Genomic DNA, 20,244 nt, shown 5'->3' with positions numbered 1-20,244 from the left:
GTGCTCCATCCTTCATGCATCACATAGACTAGGAAGTTCTCTTAGGGGAAAAACTAGATAAATGTGGATCACACATAGTATGGTTCCTTTCTTTCATGGGCCAAATCCTTTCAACTTTCTGCTTTGGCCACACTCTAGTGTCTTCCACCCATAACTAACTAACTAACTCTCTCTCTCTCTCTCTTTCTTTCTCTCTCTCTCTCTCTCTCTCTCTCTCTCTCTCTCTCTCTCTCTCTCTCTCTCTCTCTCTCTCCTTCCTTAGTGGCAGAAAGATTAGCTAGAAGTAAATAGCTGTTTCTTGTTTTCTGAATATCACCCTATCCCCTTTTTAATGCCATCCTGTTCTTGTTTTATGGATGAATTATCTCCTCTTACCTGGGGATGACTATAATAGTTTCCTTGAAATGTTCTTTTGTTCTCTGCATTGCTTCTGACTCCTAGCTCTTTTTTAAATGAGTTTTTTATTTACTTATTTTTTTTATTTTTTTGGTTTCTCTTCCATATTAGAAGAGAATATGTCTGGTGATTCATGTTTTCTTTTCAGAAAGATTGTTGGAAATTCTTTGTGAATGAGTGGGGCTTATAAACAGGTCGACTTCAGTGTGTGGCGACTGAATGGGTTTCACTGTGGGACAGTAAGTTTGCCAGTCAACTTTTTGTTTGTGTGGGGATAATTAACAAAACAAAAGCTTTACTCTATGCTTATAATATCCTTATAAATCTCTTGATTTTATTACATAAGAAGAGGGTAGTGAACTTATTCATCTTAACCATTCGGACTATATTCTGCCCTTTAGTAATTTTAAAAATAGTACATCTTAAGAAAAATCTTGGTAAACTTTACATTGAATAATTTACATCAACTGATACAATTTAAAATACCAATGCTCACATTAGCCAATGCATTATGACTTTCATAATTATCTATAATTTATAATTATAAGTGCTATTCCATAGCATTCAAATTAACTCAAGTGTACAGAATATTCAATATGTATAAGTAAAAATGAATAAACTACAAGCTTCCTTAGTACTAGAAGGGTTTTTATTTCCTTCTTTGCTGTCAGGAGGTCAAAATGCAATGAATACATTAAAAGAAAAATGTATTTGCTATAAGATGTTTCCCCCTTTATACCACCAATCTGATTAATGGCTGACTGTCTCTCATAAATGTAAAACTCATATTTCTAATTTTAGAATATGTCACTAAGGAAGGAGATAGAGATAGAGATAGAGATAGAGATAGAGATAGATAGAGATAGATAGAGACAGAGATAGAGAAGGATGGGTGGAAGACACTAGAGTGTGGCCAAAGCAGAAAGTTGAAAGGATTTGGCCCATGAAAGAAAGGAACCATACTATGTGTGATCCACATTTATCTAGTTTTTCCCCTAAGAGAACTTCCTAGTCTATGTGATGCATGAAGGATGGAACACAAATAGAAGTCTTATTAGGCTGGGAGTCAGAGGAAATTACATGCTTTTCTCCTACAGTTGGGGACCCCAGCATGACACTGTCTATAGGTCTTTCCTCTGGATAGTTCAGCTTCTCCAGGGAAGATCCAATCTCCTTCCCGAGGGTGGGAAGGTGGGGGTCCCAACTAGATTCATGACAATAGCTGGGAGAAGTACGTAACAGTAGTGTGGGGAGGGGAGCATTGTCTGACCATTCAGCAGGCCAAATTTGCTCAAGCCTTGTTTTCATCTCAGCCACCTTCCAGACTCCCCTTGTGTGAGAACCAGAGTCTGGAGCCTGTCTGACTTACATTCTCCAGAGATTGTGCTGGGGGCAGGGCAGGGAGGTCATGGAAAAAAGCTTCTTACTTGGACATTCAAGTAGTCCCCTTGTGCTACTTCCCTGTCCCCGGTGGCTGGTGCATCCAATTTCTCAGCTTTCCTGGTCTCTCTGGCCTAGTATCTCTTCTCTAGGCTGCTATTTGACTCTTCCATATGCATAAGTCGTTTTCTGTGCCTCTACCTGTTCTCATTCTTTAAATGTTATAGTTTTGAGGAAATTAGAATAATGTAGTTAGGAACACAAGCTCTGGAGTCAGCTCACCTAAATGTAAATCTTTATAATTAGCTACATTTACACAACCTTGAGCAACTTACATAAACTCTCTGAGCCCCAGATTCCTTATCTGTTAAGTGGGAATGGTAATATTTCCTGTTTATGGTCTTATTATGAGGATAAATGAGTAAATTCACAAAAAGCACATAGAACAGCACATGGCAGATAACAAGGTTTTAGACAAATGTTGACTGTTATGTTAAAGCCAGAGTTTGGCAATCTGTTTTTTTATTCTCTTACTTGTTGAGTTTTTTTTTAACTTTTAGAAATAGGGAAATATCATGTATTAGGAGAGGGCATTAAACATATATGCACGGTTTAAAAAATAATTATAATTATTTCTTAATATATTTCTTAATCACCTGGTTAAGAAATAGAACATTGTCAGTACCCAAGAAGTCCCCAAATCCCGTCACCAATCACAGCAGCTTCATTCCCCTCTGGAAGTAACCATTATTTTTATTTTTGTGATAATTTGCTTTATGTTCTTTATAGTTTTACAATCTATGGTTGGATTCTTGTACAGTGTAGTAAAAGGTCTATTTTGTTTTGTTTTTGAAATTTTAATAAATGGAACCATATTGTATGTATTCTTTTATGACTTGTTTCTTTCATTTAACTTTATGTTCATGAGATTTATCTGCATAGAAGCCTATAGCCAAAGTTTATTCATTCAAGTTGTACAGCATTTCATTGTATGAATATACAGCAATTTAATTATTCATTCTACTTTTGAAAGATATGTGGGTTGTTGTCAGTGGGGCTGTTTAAACAATGCTACTATGAATATTCATGTACGGAATTCCTGGTGGACTCCTACAAGATTTTCTCTGGAATAATACCAACGAGTGAAATCGTTGCACATATTTAATTTTACCAGATAATGCCAGTTTTCCAAAGGAGTTGTATTAATACCCACCAGCAGTATATGGAATGTCCTGTTATTTCTACAGGCTTGCCAACACTTGGTAAAGTCAGACTATTTCATTTTTGACAGTCTGAAAGTTAAGTAATAGTATATCATTGTCATTCCAAATCGTATTTCCTTGATTACTAAATGATATTGCATGCCTTTTCCATATATTTTTTGGCCACAGATTTCTTCTTTGTGAAGAGTCTATTCAACCACTTGCCTATTTTCACAATGGGTTATCTGTCTTTTAAATTTATTTTTAGGTGTTCTTTATATATGGGTATTAGTCTTGTTTATCACACATATTACAAATATCTCCCAATCTCTGGCTTGTCTTTCTACTCTATGGTATCTTTTGATAAACAGAACTTCTTAATTTTAATATAGTCAGATTTAGCTATTTTCATTTATAGACTCTTGTTTAAAAATACTTTCTGGTGGGGAAGAGGGGAATGGGATGATTTGGATATTCTTTTTTATTTTAAGTTTCATTTTATATTTTGGAGTAATGAAAATGTTCAAAGATCAATTGTGGTAATGAATGCACAACTGTATGATGATACTGTGAACAACTGATCGTACACTTTGGAGGATTGTATGTTACGTGACTATATCTCAATAAAATTTCATTAAAAAAATACTTTCCTAGTCTGAAGCCATGAAACCATATTCCTATAATATATCCTAAAAACTTTATTATTTGGCCTTTCACAATTAGGATTTTAATTTATCTAGAATCAATTTTTGTTTAAGTTATATAGTAGATCTCAATTTCATTTTTTTCCATTACTAAATTGTCCCAGACCCATTTCCTGAAGAGAGCATCTTTTCTTCACTGATCCTACTTTGTAGTGCCACCTCTGTCACATATGACATCTACATGTAAATAACACTTTTTGTGTTCTTCATTCCTCTTGCATCTCAGACCTGTCATCTGTCTACTTCATTCTACCTGAAGTACATATTTTAGAATTTCTGCTGATAGCAAACAATGTTAGTTTTTGTTTATCCAAAACTGTCTTTAGTCAACCCTCATTCTTGGAAGATGTTTTCACTAGATACGGAGTTCTCAGATGGCAATTATTTTCTCCCAGCACGTCGTCCCAATATCTTTTGGCTTCTGCTGTGCTATTGGGAAGCAAGTCTAACTGTTGCTCCCTTGTAGGTGACCTGCCCCCTCTACCCCTCAACCCCACCCCCTTTACTTTTAAGATCACCCCTTTATCTCCGGTGTTCTATGATTTCACTTTTTGTCTTGGTGTATTTTTTCTTTTTTTTTCAGTTATCTTGCTTGGGATTTATGGGGATCTTCAAACATAAGTATATTTTATCAGAAAGAAGGTTTTCATCCTGACCCCCTGTTCTGGTTTGCCTGAGCTGCCGTTATGCAAAATACCAGAAAGGGATTGGCTTTCGTAAAGGGGATTTATTAGGTTACAAATTTAGAGTTCTAAGGTCATAAAAGTGTCTAAACTAAGGCATCCACAAGAGGATACCTTCACTGAAGGAAGGCCAATGGCATCCAGAACACCTCTGTCAGCTGGGAGGGCACGTGGCTGGCATCTGCTAGTCCTTTGCTCCCAGGTTATGCTTCAAAATGGCTTGCTCCAGAATGTCTCTGGGCTTGTCTTTGCTCCTCTCTCAAAGCTCCTGTGTGTCCTTGCTTCTTTCTTCCAGGGCGTTTCTCTCTAAGCATCTGGGGGTCCTCTGTTAGCTTCTCCAGAGCAAACTCTGGGTTTCATTTCTTAGCTTGGCATCTCCAAACATCCTTCTGTCTGCGTCTCCAAGCATCTCCGAACATCAGCCTCTGTGTTGGCTCCTGAGCTCTCTTAAGTACTCCAGTGAACTAATCAAGACCCACCCTGAATGGGCAGGGTCCACACCTCCATAGAAATAATATAATCAGAATTCTCACAGTTGAGTGTGTCACTTCTCCGTGGAAACATTCAATCAAAAGGTTCCACCCCCCAAGATTGGATTAAAAGATCATGGCTCTTCTGGGGTCCATAACAGCTTCAAACTGGCATACACTCCCCACCCTACACTCTTATTTTTTAAATGGGAGGGGTGTGAGTAGGAGAAAGGACCAGAGAGGGAGAAGCTGAAGTTACAGAAAACAGGTTAAAATTTGATGGAGTAAGTCTCTGAGGATGAGGCCAAGCATGGGGCCAATAACAGAGGTAGACAACCACATCTCAGTTGGGGGAGGAAGGATGGGTGTGAATATATGTAAAGTGTTACTGAGGAGTGAGAAGAAAGTTAATGGTGTTTTGCTTAATGAAATCTATTTTGTCTGTAAAGAAGGAAATGGATCAATCACTCATCATTTAACATCTGTGTAGGGTGCAAGGAACGTGGTGAACAAAACAAGCACGTGCCTTGCCTTCACGGAACTTATTACATTCCAAAGGGGAAAAAGACAGTATGTAAAAAAACAAAATAATCACCAATTGTGAAAAGTGCTACAAAGGAAATAAACATTATACTCTAATAGAGAATAGGGCAGTGGGGTTAACCCACTTAAACAGGGTTATTAAGAATGGTATCTCTGGATGGTGACATTTAGCCTGAGATATTAAGCTGAGGACAAAGAGATCAGGCATTCTGGAAGAATTTTCCAGGAATAAGGAAGAGCAGATACAAAGGCCAGAGGTGGACAAGAGTTTTGCATGTTCCAGGAACTGTCAGAAGGCCAGGGTGGCTAGTGTATATTAAGAGAGAAGAAGAAGGGGGCAAGGCGAAGTTAAAGAGCTACCCAAGGATAAAATCCTGTGGGACTTTGTAGGCTATGGCAAGAGGTTTCTATTTTTGTTCAAGTTAAATGAGTAATCCTTAAGGGTTTTCTTAAGCTAAAATAAATGACTTGATATGATTGTCCTTCCCGAACTACATCCTATTCTACTCTGACACAAGTAACTCTAGTTATTAATCCATTATATGGCTTCCCTGTATGTACATTATATGTATGCATATATGTGATATGTTTGTATATAATAATGTAAAAATGTAATACAAATGTTGTAAGAACGTGTTTGTATATATACACTTATAAGCACATGCATTTATACAGACATAAGATATTTTGTCATTGTCTTTAAAATATGGTATTATTAAATGGACATGGTCTTTTATTTATACCCCTTCCTGTACCTAGATTTTCTCATTTAATAATATCTCGTGGAAACTTTCCTATGTCAATTAATATAGCTATCATTCTTTCTTTTTAATGACTGTGATATATTAGGCATTCTTCTAGTGTGGTAATGAATCCCCATTTTTGGCGACTACAAACAATGCTGAAACAAACAATCCTTTAAATATATTCCTGCACACTCATGCTGATATTTCTACAGAATGTGTTCTCATGAGCAGAATTTCTTTGTCAAATTATATACATATTATTGGTGTATAACACATGTATACATGTGTTTATATACATACATGTATATTACATACACATATGTACATGTTTTGTGTATAAACATATGTGTTATATATAAATATATACATGTAACTTTAAGATGTTGCTAGGTTCATTTTGAAAGTTCTTAATACTTGACATATCTATCAGCAACATATAAAAGTACCAGTTCCCCATATCTCTATTATGTTGCTCTATCTTTTCTCCCCTCTCTGATAAGTGTAAATACATACATATAAAATTTGATACTTTACAGTGACCTTAGCATCTTTTCATACATTTGCAGACTATTTGGATTTTTTTCTTCAATGAATTATTTGTTCCTTTGCCCATTTTACTAATAAGCTATTTGTCCCCTTTTTGTCATTTTGAGAGATCTCTTCACATTGTTGGAATATTAGTTCTTTGATCTCCACATTGTAAATATTTTCCAGATTTTTTTGATGTCTAATGATTTAATGATATCTTTCACCACAGCAAAATATTATTTTTATATAGTCAAACATTTATTGTTTTTAGCTTCTAAATATTTGTCTTGATTATTAAATTTCTCCCAATCCTTCAATTGTACAAGAAGTACTATTTATATTTAAGTTTATCACTGCTTTTTTAAAAAATTCAATCTTTAAGCCACCTGTAATTTATTTTTGTATTTATCATAACTTTCTTCCAAATCAGTAATTAGTTGTGCCAACCCTACTTATTAAATAATCCATACTTTGCCTCTTAGTGCATATATCATCTTTGTCATGTTAATTTTTTATATATCCTGACATCTATTTCTGAATTCTTTATTGTGTTCCAGTGATATTTTTCTATCATTATGTTCCATTGATCTATTTGTATATTGATTTGATCACAGTGGGCTTTATATTCTAATATATCTTGTTCTATTTTAAAATATATTCTAGTATCTGATGAGGCAAGTTTTTCCAAATACTCTTGTTTTCACACTTTCCATAAGTATTCTAGGTCATTTATTCTTCCTTTCAAACCTTGAAATCTTTTTCTCAATTCCAAGGCCATCACCTAAAAAGAATAAAAAAGTTTGCTATTCTAACTGGAATTAAATTCATAATTTGGAAAAAAAATGCATTTTTATTTCTTACTGTTCTGGTTTGCTAATGCTTCCAGAATGCAAAACACCAGAAATGGATTGGCTTTTATAAAAGGGGGTTAAGGCCATAAAGTGTCCAAGGTAAGGCATCAACAATCGGGTACCTTCACTGAAGGATGGCCAATGGCATCCGGAAACCTCTGTTAGCTCGGAAGACACGTGACTGGCATCCACTTGCTCCCAGGTTGCATTTCAAAACAGCATTCTCCACAATGTTGCTCTTGGGGACTTTGTCCTCTCTTAGCTTCTCTGGAGCAAAAGTCTGCTTTCAATGGCCATCTTCAAACTGTCTCTCATCTGTAGCAAGCATCTGAGCCTGTGTGGCTCTTTTTAAAGTACTCCAGTGATCCAATTAAGACCCACTCTGAATGCATAGGGCAACAGCTCCATGGAAATTATCCAATCAAATGTTTCATTCACAGTTGATTGAGTCACGTCTCCATGGAAACACTCAATCAAAGAATTCCAATCTAATCAACACTAATAAGTCTGCCCCCACAAGACTGCATCAAAGAATATGGCTTTTTCTAGGGGACATAATATAGATAAACCAGCACACTAATCCAGGAACATGGTATGTTTTTCTCTTTAATCAGATCTTGTTTTGTATTATTCAATACAATTTTGTCATTTTGATCATATAGGTGTGGGATCTTTTTGTTGAATTTATTTTTAAATATTTAATAGTTGTTTCAGTTTACTAAAACTGCTGAAATGCAATATACCAGAAATGGATTGGCTTTTACAATGGGGTGTTATTAGTTCACAAATTCACAGTTCTAAGGCCATGAAAATGTCCCAATTAAGGCATCAACAGGAAGATACCTTCTCTGAAGAAAGGCTGATTGGCATCTGGGGTTCCTCTGTCACATGGAAAGGCACATGGCCTGAGTCTGCTGTTCCTCTTCTGGGTTTAGCTTCTGGTTTTCATGGCTTTCTCCAAAATCTCTCTGGACTTTTGTCTTAACTTCTCCCAAGGACAAGCTCTGTATTACATATCTTAGCTTCTCTGAGCTCGCTCTCTCCATGAGCTCTCAAAAGACTCCAGTAAAGGATTAAGACCCACCTTGAATGTATGAGGTCACATCTCCATGGAAACAACCTAATCAAAATTTCCAACCCACAATGGGTCTGCCCTCCACAAGATTGGATTAAAGAACATGGCTTTTCTGGGGTACATAACAGATTCAAACAAACACAATAGTTTTTGTTACCCTTCTGAAATTATCCCCCATTTCAATATCCAGGTTCTTTTTTGCTATGATTGGGAGAATTTAAGAATATTTATCTCATTTCAGGCATCTCAAAAATGATATTAAGGCTACTAAACTTTTATTAAAGTTGCTTAAGATTTCTAAGTATGTCATAAACAAAGAGTTTTATCTTTTCTTTTCAAATGTTCTACTAATTTTTTATTTCTCTTGACTTGTTGCACTTGATAGAACCTAACCCAACACAAAAGAATAATAGTGACAGACTTGTGTCCTTGCTGAAAAGGAACAGTCCTCACCCTGAGAGAGGAAATAGGGGAAAACACAGCCAGGACCACCCCGAACTGCCCTACAATGGGGCCATTTGGGATTCCATACAAAAAGTCACTCAACACCAGGGTCATCAGTCTAAAAGCATTTATTAGGGGAACTATGTACAGAGAGCTGCAGCTACCTCAAGAATGGACAGCAAGACAGCAAGAAGTTCACCTGAGTATGAATGTGCCTAGGGCAACTGCCCTACAGATTACAGATGGCTGAGCAACAGAAGTGCCTAAATTCCAGAGGATTGTGTACAAGTATGGGGAAAATATCTCTGTATGTTCTCTTTTCTCAAAACAAAAATGTGCTCAGGGCAGGCTGCATTCAAGGTTTTAGCAGCCAAAGCTGGGCATGCTTCCCGGAGGAGGGCAGGTGAAGTAGTCCTCAGACAGGTAGGAGATGTTACATGTATCACACAAGACTCATTGCCTAATTCCTGAATTCAAATGCTATTAATTTCCCGCTATTTGTGATAATGTTTACTGTTGGTTTGGATAAACATATAGTTTTTATTTTATTTTAAGTAGTTTCCCTTCTTTCCTTGAGTTTTTACTAGGAATGGCAGCTGAATTTCAGCATCCATCGATAGGAACATGGATCATAAGATTTTTCTGCTTTAATTTGTTTAGGTAAATTATAATGTTAATAGATTCCCCATTACTTAACCATTCTGGAATAAACTCTCCTTTATCATAGTGGATCATTCTTTTGAAAGTCACTGAATTCCATAGCTAATATTTTATTTATTATTTCTGCCTCTCTATTCAAAATTGAGTTTGGATCATAGTTTTATTTTTGTAATATCTTTATTAGATCTTTGTATTAAGTTATGCTAACTTCACAGAATGAATTGGGAGGGTCCTGTGCCCTGCCCCCTCTGCCCCCAACATGGGCTAGAAGAGCTTAAATAATATTGGAATGAACTGTTGTTGGAACCCAGGGCCCAGCCCTCTCCCCTCTGTAGTGAAAGTGAGTTATTACACAGAACTGCCTACTTGACCTGGACAAATGTTAAAAATCATCAAATCTCCCCCGGTGGGGGAAAGAATGTATTGTAAGCAAAGCATTGAAACTCCCCTCCCCTGACCACTGTTGATAACAAACCTCCACACCCCATATCACAAGACTCTATGTAAACTCGGTTCTCATACCCTATGGAATGTCCTTGTCCTAACCCTTATAAACCACCCCCTGGCACCTCCTCCTACTCCACTCTTTGTGGGGCACTAACTTCCATCTTTCCTCAGCTGGCCACCACTGAGAAGAATCATCTCCTGTCAGTAAGTCCTATTAAATCCATACCTGACTCCATGCCTGGCGTGTTTTTTGCTCTTGAGGCTAAGCTGGGTTGGAACAACTGTTTTTAAAGGTTGGCTAGAACTCAGCTGTGAACCTGCCTGGTGCTGTTTCTTTCCTCCCTGTTAGTCATTTGATCATCTCTTATTACAGGATTAGGTTTGTCTACAAATAACAGGAAAAAAAATTAACAATGATTTAAACTCCTAAAAGAAATCTAGATGAAACCAGGACAGGACTGAGATGGCAGCCCACAAAATTACCAGAGAACCAAGCTACTTCCAGATGCTTCTACCATCTCTAGAATTTGGCCCTCATCCTCTTGGTCCCAAATGACTGCTGACTACTGTTTTGGCTCAAACATAGAAAGAGCTTGGAAGATGTTGCTCCCATCCTTACAACAAGAAAAAGCTGAACAAACTAAAAATCAGTGACTTTTCTTGGACACCTTGGAGAAATAAGGTTGCCGGGCAAACCACCACCCCAAAATCTAGGGAAACACAGAACTTGAGATCTGCTTACCTATAGATAGCAGAAGCCACTGGAAGACATAAGCATTAGGACCACTTACTTCATTACTTTGGATGAATTATGGGAGACTGAGTGTGGACTAGCCCGAGAGTAAGAAACTCCTGTGAGCTGCAATTATAGGGACTTTTTCAGAGCTTTCCCTCCAGGAATCCCATCAGGTTCCCACAGGATCTAAGAAAAATCCCCTAGTGGCTCTGGTAGGGGAGGTGGGAAAAACAGACCTTATGTAATTCTCCCAGAACCTTCTCCATAACAAAGGCACTTTAAATATAAAAGCATAGCCAAAATCAGGGAAATAGACTGGGACCACTGGAGTCAGGAGAGATATATTACTGGAAGAGAGAGAGAAACACCCATGACAGCAGTAGCCCTGAGACTCAGGCCAACTAAAAGACTGAGACTTAATCAGAGGATTTTAGAATTCTTGCCCTTCCCCCAACATACCACCACACCAATAAGCTGCCAGTATGAAAACCATGAATTACAGCTGAAAGAGCTGGAAGAGACAGACTCTCCCTGAGGAGCAGTACAAAAAGAAGCCCCAAATACAAGAGTGGAAACAAAAAGAAGGACACTGGAGAAATCTGAAGCCTCTGGTACTTATAGCTGCAACAAATATTAAACACAGTCCACATCTGGACAGATCAACATAAATCCTCCTGCTAAAGCCCTACGTATCTCAGTATCTGTTAACAATACAACGTGTCTGACATCAACGAAAAATTACAATGCACACAAAAAGGCAGAACACAATCACTCATCAGAAGCAGGCTCAGATATGATATTGAATTATCAGGGAATTTAAAATAGCTGATTAATATGTTAACATATTAATATGTTAATGGCACTAATAGAAAAAGATAAACAACATGCAGGACCAAATGGGTAATGTCATCAGAAAGATGGAAACTAAGAAATAATAATAAGAGTTTTGAAAGAAAAAAAAAACAAAACATGCTAATCTAGAATTATAAATCCAGTGAAATTATCCTGCAAAAGTAAAGGAGATATAAAGACTTTCCCAAACAAACAAAAAATGAGTGAATTCATCTCCAGCAGACTTACTCTGCAAGAAATGTTCAAAATTCTTCAGGCAGAAGGAAAATAACGTAGGTCGGAAACTTGGATCTTCATAAAGAAAGAGTATGAGAGATGGAATAAATGAAGGTAAAATAAAATCTTATATACTTCTTATTCTTAACTGATCTAAACAATAATAGTAACAATGCTTTGGGTGACACAGCATATGGAGAAGTGAAATAAAATCAGCATTGTCACAAGAGACAGGAGGGATAAATTAGGTATATTCACACTGCATTTGAAACATTATAGTGTTATTTGAAGGTAAATTTGGATTATTTTTAAATGTGTATTGTAAATCTTAGGGCAACCAATGAAATAGTTAAAAAATATTAAATATAAATAGTTTTTTAAAAATAATTATGTCTATGGAGGAAGGAGATAAAATGGAATTGTATAAAATTCTCTATTAAAACCAGAGGAGGTGGAAAAAGGGATCAAAAAATAAAAAATAAAAACACAAAACAACCACAAGACAGAAAGAACAAATGCAATAAATAGAAACAATTACAAAGATGATGGATTTTAATTCAATCATATCAGTAATCACTTTAAATGTTAATGATCTAAACACCCCAATTAAAAATGAGAAATTATCAGACCGTATCAAAACATAAGATCAAACTATATGCTGCCAAGCAGAAGCCCACTTTAAATATAGTGACTCAGCTTAAAAGTAAAGGGATGGAGTGAGATATACTATGCTAACACTACTCTAAAAAATCCACAACAAAGCTCCATTCCTAGATGAATTCAGCAAAGTGGCAGGGTACAAGATCAACACCCCCAAATCAGTAGTGTTTCAATACACAAGCGAAGAACAACTAGAAGAAGGGATCAAGAAAATAATTCCATTTACTATAGCAAATAAAAGAATCAAATATCTAGGAATAAATCTAACCAAGGTTGTAAAGGACTTGAACACAGAAAAATATTTAAAAAACTATAAAGCATTGCTAAAGAAAACCTAAATAAATGAAAGGACATTTCATGTTCATGGATTGGAAAACTAAATATTGTCGTCAATCCTACCCAAATCGATTTATATATTCAATGCAATCCCAATCAAAATTCCAACCACCTTCTCTGCAGAAATGGAATAGCCAATCATCAAATTTATATGGAAGGGTAGGGAGCCCTGAATAGTCAAAGCCATCTTGAAAAAGAATGCAGTTGAAGGACTCACATTTCCCATTCTTAATAATTATTATAAATCCACAGTAATCAAAACAGCATGGTACTGGCACAGGACAGATATATGGAACAATGGAATCAAATCAAGAGCTCAGAAATAAACCCTTGTATGTATGGCCAACTGATTTTGGACAAGGGTGGCAAATTCAATAAATTGAGAAAGAATAGTCTTTTCAACAAGTGGTTGTGGGAAAACGGAATCTCCGTTTGCAAAAAAAGAATAAGCACCCTATTCTTACCTTACACAAAAATCAACTCAAATTGGATAAAAACCAAAATATACGAGCTAGAACAGTCAAACTGCTAGAAAAAATGTAGGGAAGCATCTTCAAGACCTTATGTGAGGCAATGGTTCCTTAGACTTTATACCCATGTTTCGTGTAGTTTTATACCCATGATTGTGTAGTTTTTCCCTTCATTCTGTTAACATGGCACATTACATAAGCAACAAAAGATAATATAGACAAATGGGACCTCATCAAAATTAAAAAACTTTTGTGCTTCAAAGGACTTTGTGATTAAAGTACAATGACAGCCTACACAATGGGAGAAATTATTTAGAAACCACACAGCTGATAAATGTTTTAATATCCAGAATAAAATAAAAAATCCTTTAACTTAACAACAAAACAACAAACAACCCAATTAACAAATGGGCAAAGGACTTGAATAGACATCTCTTTAAAGAAGATATACAAATGGTCAGAAAGCACATGAAAAGATGCTCAACATCATTAGTCGTCAGGGAAATGCAAATCCAAACTACAACGAATTAGAATGGCTGCTATTTACAAAACAGAAAATTACAAGTACTGGAGAGGATATGGATTAATAGGAACACTCCTTCATTGCTGGTGGCAGTGTAAAATGGTACAGCCACTGTGGAAGACTGTTTGGCAGTTTCTCAGAAAGTTAAGTATGGAATTACCATATGACCTGACAATCCTACTATTAGGTATATACTCAAAATAATTGAAAGTAGGTCCTTGAACAGATATTTGCACACCAATATTCACTGTGGCATTATGCATAATTGTCAAAAGCTCGAAGCCACCCAGCTGTCCATCTATGAATGAATGGCTAAACAAAATGTGATATGTACATACAATGGAATATTATTCAGCCTTAAAAAGAAATGAAGTCTTGAAACATACAGCAACATGGATGAACTCTGAAGACATTATGTTGAGAGAAATAAGTCAGACACAAAAGGACAAATATTGTATGAGCTCACTGACATGAAATAATTAGAATAAGCAAACTCATGGAGTCAGAATGTAGAGTATCGATTACCAGGGGATGGGGTGAGGATAGGGAAGGGGAAGTGAAGGATGAAAATGTACAGGACTCTTATTTAGAATGATGGAAATGTTTTGGTAACAGAAGGTGGTGATGGTAGCAAAACCTCATGAACATAATTAACAGCACTGAAATACATACCTGAATTTGGTTAAAAGGGGAAATGTTAGGTTGTGTACATGGTAACAGAATAAAAAATTTTTAAAAATCCATGAAACTGCACCAGCAGTTAATCCTACATTAAACAATGAAACTATAGTTAATAGTACAATTATAACAGTGTGTTTTTATCAATTGTAAAAAATGTTCCACATTAATGCAAGGTGTTAATAATAGGGCAGTATATGGGAAACCTGTGTTTTATGCACAATTGTTCTATAAATCCAGTATTTCTCTAATAAAGAAAAATTTTTTTTACAAAGCTATACCTACAGAAGTGACATTCTCTTTGATCCTACTTTGAACTTGGTGAGTGTTTTCAATCTGCAGTTTTTTTCTTCAGCTAAGGGAAACTTCTTTTTGTATAGTACAAACCCAAGATAATGCAAACCTGTGTTACTGTTGTCATCTGCCCAGTTCTCAACAGAAGTGCACTAAAGTATTTATATTCTGTGTATGGTGATAAGAAAAAGGGATGTTTAGGGGATGATGTGGGTACATCCAGATGGAGAAACTGCAGGTAACTCCACCTCAGGAAGTGAGGTCCATTTTCTCTCAGTCCAATCTTGATGGAATGGGCAACTAACAGGATAATTCCTGGAATTGTTGCTGTTGACCTGGGGGTCCCATCCAGCCACAGTACCCAGAATTGTTTCCAGTAATAATTAAGCTGTAGCAGAGAGTTATTCAGTAGATAATGCCAAATCACAGCTGGGTCCTGGATAATTGTGGATCACACAGCTGGACACCCAGGGAATTTCAGACTGGCAGGCTGCACAGGCTCACCATGGTCATTGCTTGACCTCATGATAATACATACCCCATATATGATGCAATTGACTTTTTGGACCTCATTTACAACATTGCAGCAGACTTTAGCTGTATTTATTTGTTATTCTTTCCTCATCTGTTTCTTCTTCTCCTTTTCTTATTTGCATATTAGATTTTTCTGGATCAATTATCCAAGTCTCTTGGTTCCTATTCTTTGTATATTTTGCTCCATGTTCTGAAATATTTCTTCCACATGAACTTCTGGACATTAATTTCCATCCCAAGATTGAATACGTGCTCATTTAATTCATCTGTTTAGTTGTTTGCAAAATTATGATCTTTTAACTCTAGAAAGTTTTATATATACTGCACTGTAATCTCCGTCAGCACTCTTATTATTACTTTTCTTCACATTGTCTCTTCCTCCTACTGCAACTCTAATTGCAGGGCATGGGTTCTGTTTGTTCTGATTGTTATTACCTTTTTGGCCACTGAGCCCCCCAGATGGATTCTTTTTCTTTATCAGCTTACTGGGGCTCTTAAATCGTTGCTGAAATTCTCCAGGTCATGGTAGAAAGAAAAATGCTATCTTCCCCTTGGGATGATGGTGGAGCCAACAGAAAGGCTGTATGTCCCTGATGAAGCATGAAGCAGAAGGCATGGTGATTGAAGGCTCGTCTGACTCACAGCCTCCAGGATAGGCAGGATCCCATCCACTCTTTCAGCTCCTCCTTGACATATTGGTGGCCAGGGAATCAAGGTACACTCACACTGGGCCTGGGAATTCATGGAATTCTGTGTTTCTAGCTCTTTCCAAAAATCACCTCTCTCTAATTCTTATCCTGTGCCTCTCCAGAGCTAGTCTCCAGGCTCTTGACCAACCCTTATAGGAGAAAGCTCTGCACTGATTCTCTTCATCAGGATCCCCACTCCCCCCACCCCCACATACACAGGTGCTCAGCTTAGGAAAAGCAAGTATGCTGGTGTTGGGAGTAAAGCACTAGCTACCTGTCTACAGGTTGCCATTGTCCCAGAATCTTCAGCCTTCCAATGTGTGTTCTTAAAAGTTCACTGATTTACAAATCTACACATCATAAAAAGCAGATAATAATGCAAATGATTCTTATCCATAGACATGAAACTACTTTGGTGGAATGCAATTGATTATTGCCTGATGGACAGGCTAGTTTTCCATCTATTTGTAAATTCATTTCAGAATTTTTACATAAGTGTGATACTTTGAATTTGCCTTTGAACTAGTTGAAATATCTTACTGAATCTCTCATTAATTAATGGGTTAAATATAAAGAAAAAAGTTCAGTGAGTGCTAATCATTTGTGAATCCATTCAAGAAGTATTTTTGGAATGTCTACTTTGTGCTGGGCCATATGCTACAAAAAGGGCATACAAGGAGAGCAAAATCAGATCTTCATGAGACTTAGAGTCAAGTGGGTGGGGGGATAGACCTTATTCAATAACCATGCAAACAGCTATGATACTGCAACCAGGTCAGGTGCTGAAAAGGAGCGGGTACAGTGCATTGAGAGTCCAGATGGGAATTTGATGTAATCAGGGAGGTCAGGTAAGACTTCCCTGGAGACACAATTCTTGAGCAGAGATTTGCAGAACTTGGAGCCCTACTTAGAAGAAGAGGGGAGGGAAGCGCTTTCCAGGCAGAGGGAATGACCTGTGCAAATGCCTTGGGTGGGAATGAATATGGATCAGACAAGAGCCTAAAGGAGTTTTAATATGTCGGGAGCACAAAGTAAGATAAAGTCTGCAGAGGTAGCTAGGTCCTGGGACACTGGGAAGTGGAGGTGGGGAGATGGGAGGTGTGACATGATCAGATGTCATTTTGAAGAAACCATTTTCCTGCAATGTGGAGAAAATATTGTGCAGCAGTGGATGGAGACAAAGGGGATAGCATGAACCAGTTAAGAGGCTATTGCATTGCAGGAGTCCAAGTGAGTGATAATGATAGCTTGAGCTAGGGTGGCAAAGGTGGAGATGGAGAGAAATGGATGGATTTATAATTCAGGAAATAAAATTGGCAGGATTTGATTCAAATTGGATAATAATCATAACTAGTAATTACTGATTTTTTTTAATGTTTAGTGTTCTAAATGCTTTAGATATATTACTCATCTAGCCCTCACAGTAACGCTGTGAAGTAGATTCTAAGACCAATTTCGCAAATGAGGAAACACAGGCACAGGGAGCTTAAGTCATTTGCCCAGGCTAGAAAGTGCTTTCTTCATTTCCAGTTGAATTGGATGTAGGGACAGGGGTGAGGCTGAGGGAGACAGAGGTTTCAAGGATGCCTCCTAAGCTTTGGTTTGTGCAACTGGAGGGATGGTGGTGCCAGTGCACTGGGCTAAGGAGCTTTGGAAGAGGACCAGGTTTGGGGAAGGAATATAGTTTTAATTTAGTTTTGAACATGATGAATTTAAGAGACTTATGAGACATCCAGTAGATATTGAGAAGACAATTGACTGTACAAGTCTGGGGCTCAAAGGAGAGTTCCAGGTTTGAGATATAAATATGTTAGTCATCAGTATAGTCACCAGCATAACTGAAATTGTGAGTGCTAATGAGATTATGGGGAAGAAACTCTAGAGGAAGAAGAAGAGAGGGCTTAGGATAGAGCCTTGAGGATCTCTAATATTTAGCGGCCAGGGAAAGAGGATGATCTTGAGAAGCAGACAGACAAGAAGTGGCCCCAACAGTTGAAGGAAAACCAGGATAAGTCTTGGAAACCAAGGGAAAAAATTCAGAGGAGGAAGTTGCTAATGGTGTCAAATGCTGCTGAGAGAAGAATTAATATGAAGATGAATAAATGGAGATATCTGGATTTGTAGAGAATGGATGGGAAGGTAGCAGAGTGCTGGCAAAGAGACCAGGTAAGAGGTTGTGGGTGTGGTCCAGGTATGGGATGAGGGCAACTTGGATAAGGTGGTGATTGTGGTGACAGAGAAGAGAGGATGGATTTGAGATATATATTTTGAGGTAGAATACACAAGACCTGCTGATGGATTGGGTTTCTAGGTTTGTAGCTAGTGCATCTGGGTAAATGGTGGCACCACCTACCATGATGAGAAAAGAGATGAGGAGGAACATGTTTGGGGGTAGAAACCAAATTTCCACTTGGGCCATGCCAAGTTTGATACGTCTATGGGATACTCAATGGATATATGAGGCAGGTGGTTTTGAGCATAGAAAGGAGGTCATGGCAAGAGACACAGCTTTTGGAATCTTCACCATTGAGATGGCATTTGGAGTACTGAGACTGAAATATGTCACCCCCAGAGAGGCTGAACAAGGCCATCTACTAAAAATACAAGGCAAGATGGTAGAGTAGGGACTTGAAGAGAGTACTGATAGTTGTCATGAGGATGGAGAATAGGTTGATGAAGGACATGTAGAGGGACTCCATGGCCTCTAATGAGGTAAAGGGCATTGGCTTTAGTGGTGCCTGTACACAGAGCTGTGTGACTTTTCTCCCACTGGGATGGGCATTTCAAGTGCAGGAGCTAAGCAGGAGCCTTAGTCTTTTGTGCTCCAACATTTTCCCTAGTTTTCACATTTGTTTACTTGAATTTCCCATACCCCGAACTTCTGACTTGGATCCTGCAGTGAACTGACTGACTGGGACGAACAGGTGAACACTTACATGGCCTGCAGTGCTGCTGGCTGCTCGTATCTTCCCATCTGAGGCATGTTGGCACAGGCACGATCAAGCCTGAGCTCATGGTGCCCATTTGGACACCTACCATCCGCATCCATCTCCCCAGCCTCCCATGTTGCCAAGGTCCTAATTCATAACTTCATGATTCATGGTCAGGCCTGCCTAAGGTTATCGCTTTCATTACCTCTCATAGACTGTGGCAGGAGTTTCATAATTAGTTTTCCAGCTTCTAGTCTCTTCCCACTCCAATTTGTCTTTCAGTTGCCAGATTAATCTTTTTGAAACACGTCCCTAATCCAGCTTCTTTTCAGCCCAAACACTCTAATAGCGCCCTATTTATAGAACTGTGATTTTCAGACTCTGATAAGCAGTGCCCTGGGGGTTCACAGGGATGAGGTGGGTGTGTGGGCTGAGATGCCCACTCCCCTCTTGTCCTCCTATCTGCTCTGAGTTCACCTATTTTACATATTAGCCTCTGGTGTATCATTACAGGATTCTGAGGTTTTGCACAATTTGAATTTATTGTTTTCTACAGAATAGAGCAACCAGAAAGCAAGGCTCTTCAAAACCTGAGGCCAGTTACATTTCTGACCATATTTTCCCCTGCCATCCTTTCTGTACATCTTTGTTCAAGCTAAAATGAGCTGTTCCCTTTACACCTCCCATGTCTTGATAACTTCTATGCATTTGCCCATGTTGTGTACTTTACTTAGAATTATTTCTCATCACCAAACATCCCAATCCAAACCATCCTTTAAAGACCAAATGGATCCATCTCCATGAACCATTCCTTGTTTTCACTCAGATGGAATCCTCTCTCCTCTAAGATTCTGAGCGTACTTTATCTGGCTCACTCTCAGGCTGTTTAACTCCTTCTACCTTATGTTGGCATTTATTTGTAACATGTACTCACAAACTCTACCAGCTTGAGGCACAAATAGCTTCCCATCTCTTTCCTAAATGCTAAATGTTTATCAAGTACCTATTATGGGCCAAACACTATTCTTCTTTTTTTTTTTTTTTTTTTTTTTTTTTTCTGATTTACCATTTACTGAATATTTTCAAACAGTTCGTGCGTGCTGAGCACATTCTCTATGCTCCCCACAAATTAGAGCTCACTTAATCCACACACCATGAGGTAGGTGCATTTTATTCATGGGGAAAATGGGCCTCTGA

The sequence above is a fragment of the Choloepus didactylus genome, chromosome 5 (assembly GCF_015220235.1).
Source record: "Choloepus didactylus isolate mChoDid1 chromosome 5, mChoDid1.pri, whole genome shotgun sequence".
Taxonomy (NCBI): Eukaryota; Metazoa; Chordata; class Mammalia; order Pilosa; family Megalonychidae; genus Choloepus; species Choloepus didactylus.
The sequence above is the reverse complement of the archived record's forward strand: the minus strand, read 5'-3'. Positions refer to the sequence as shown.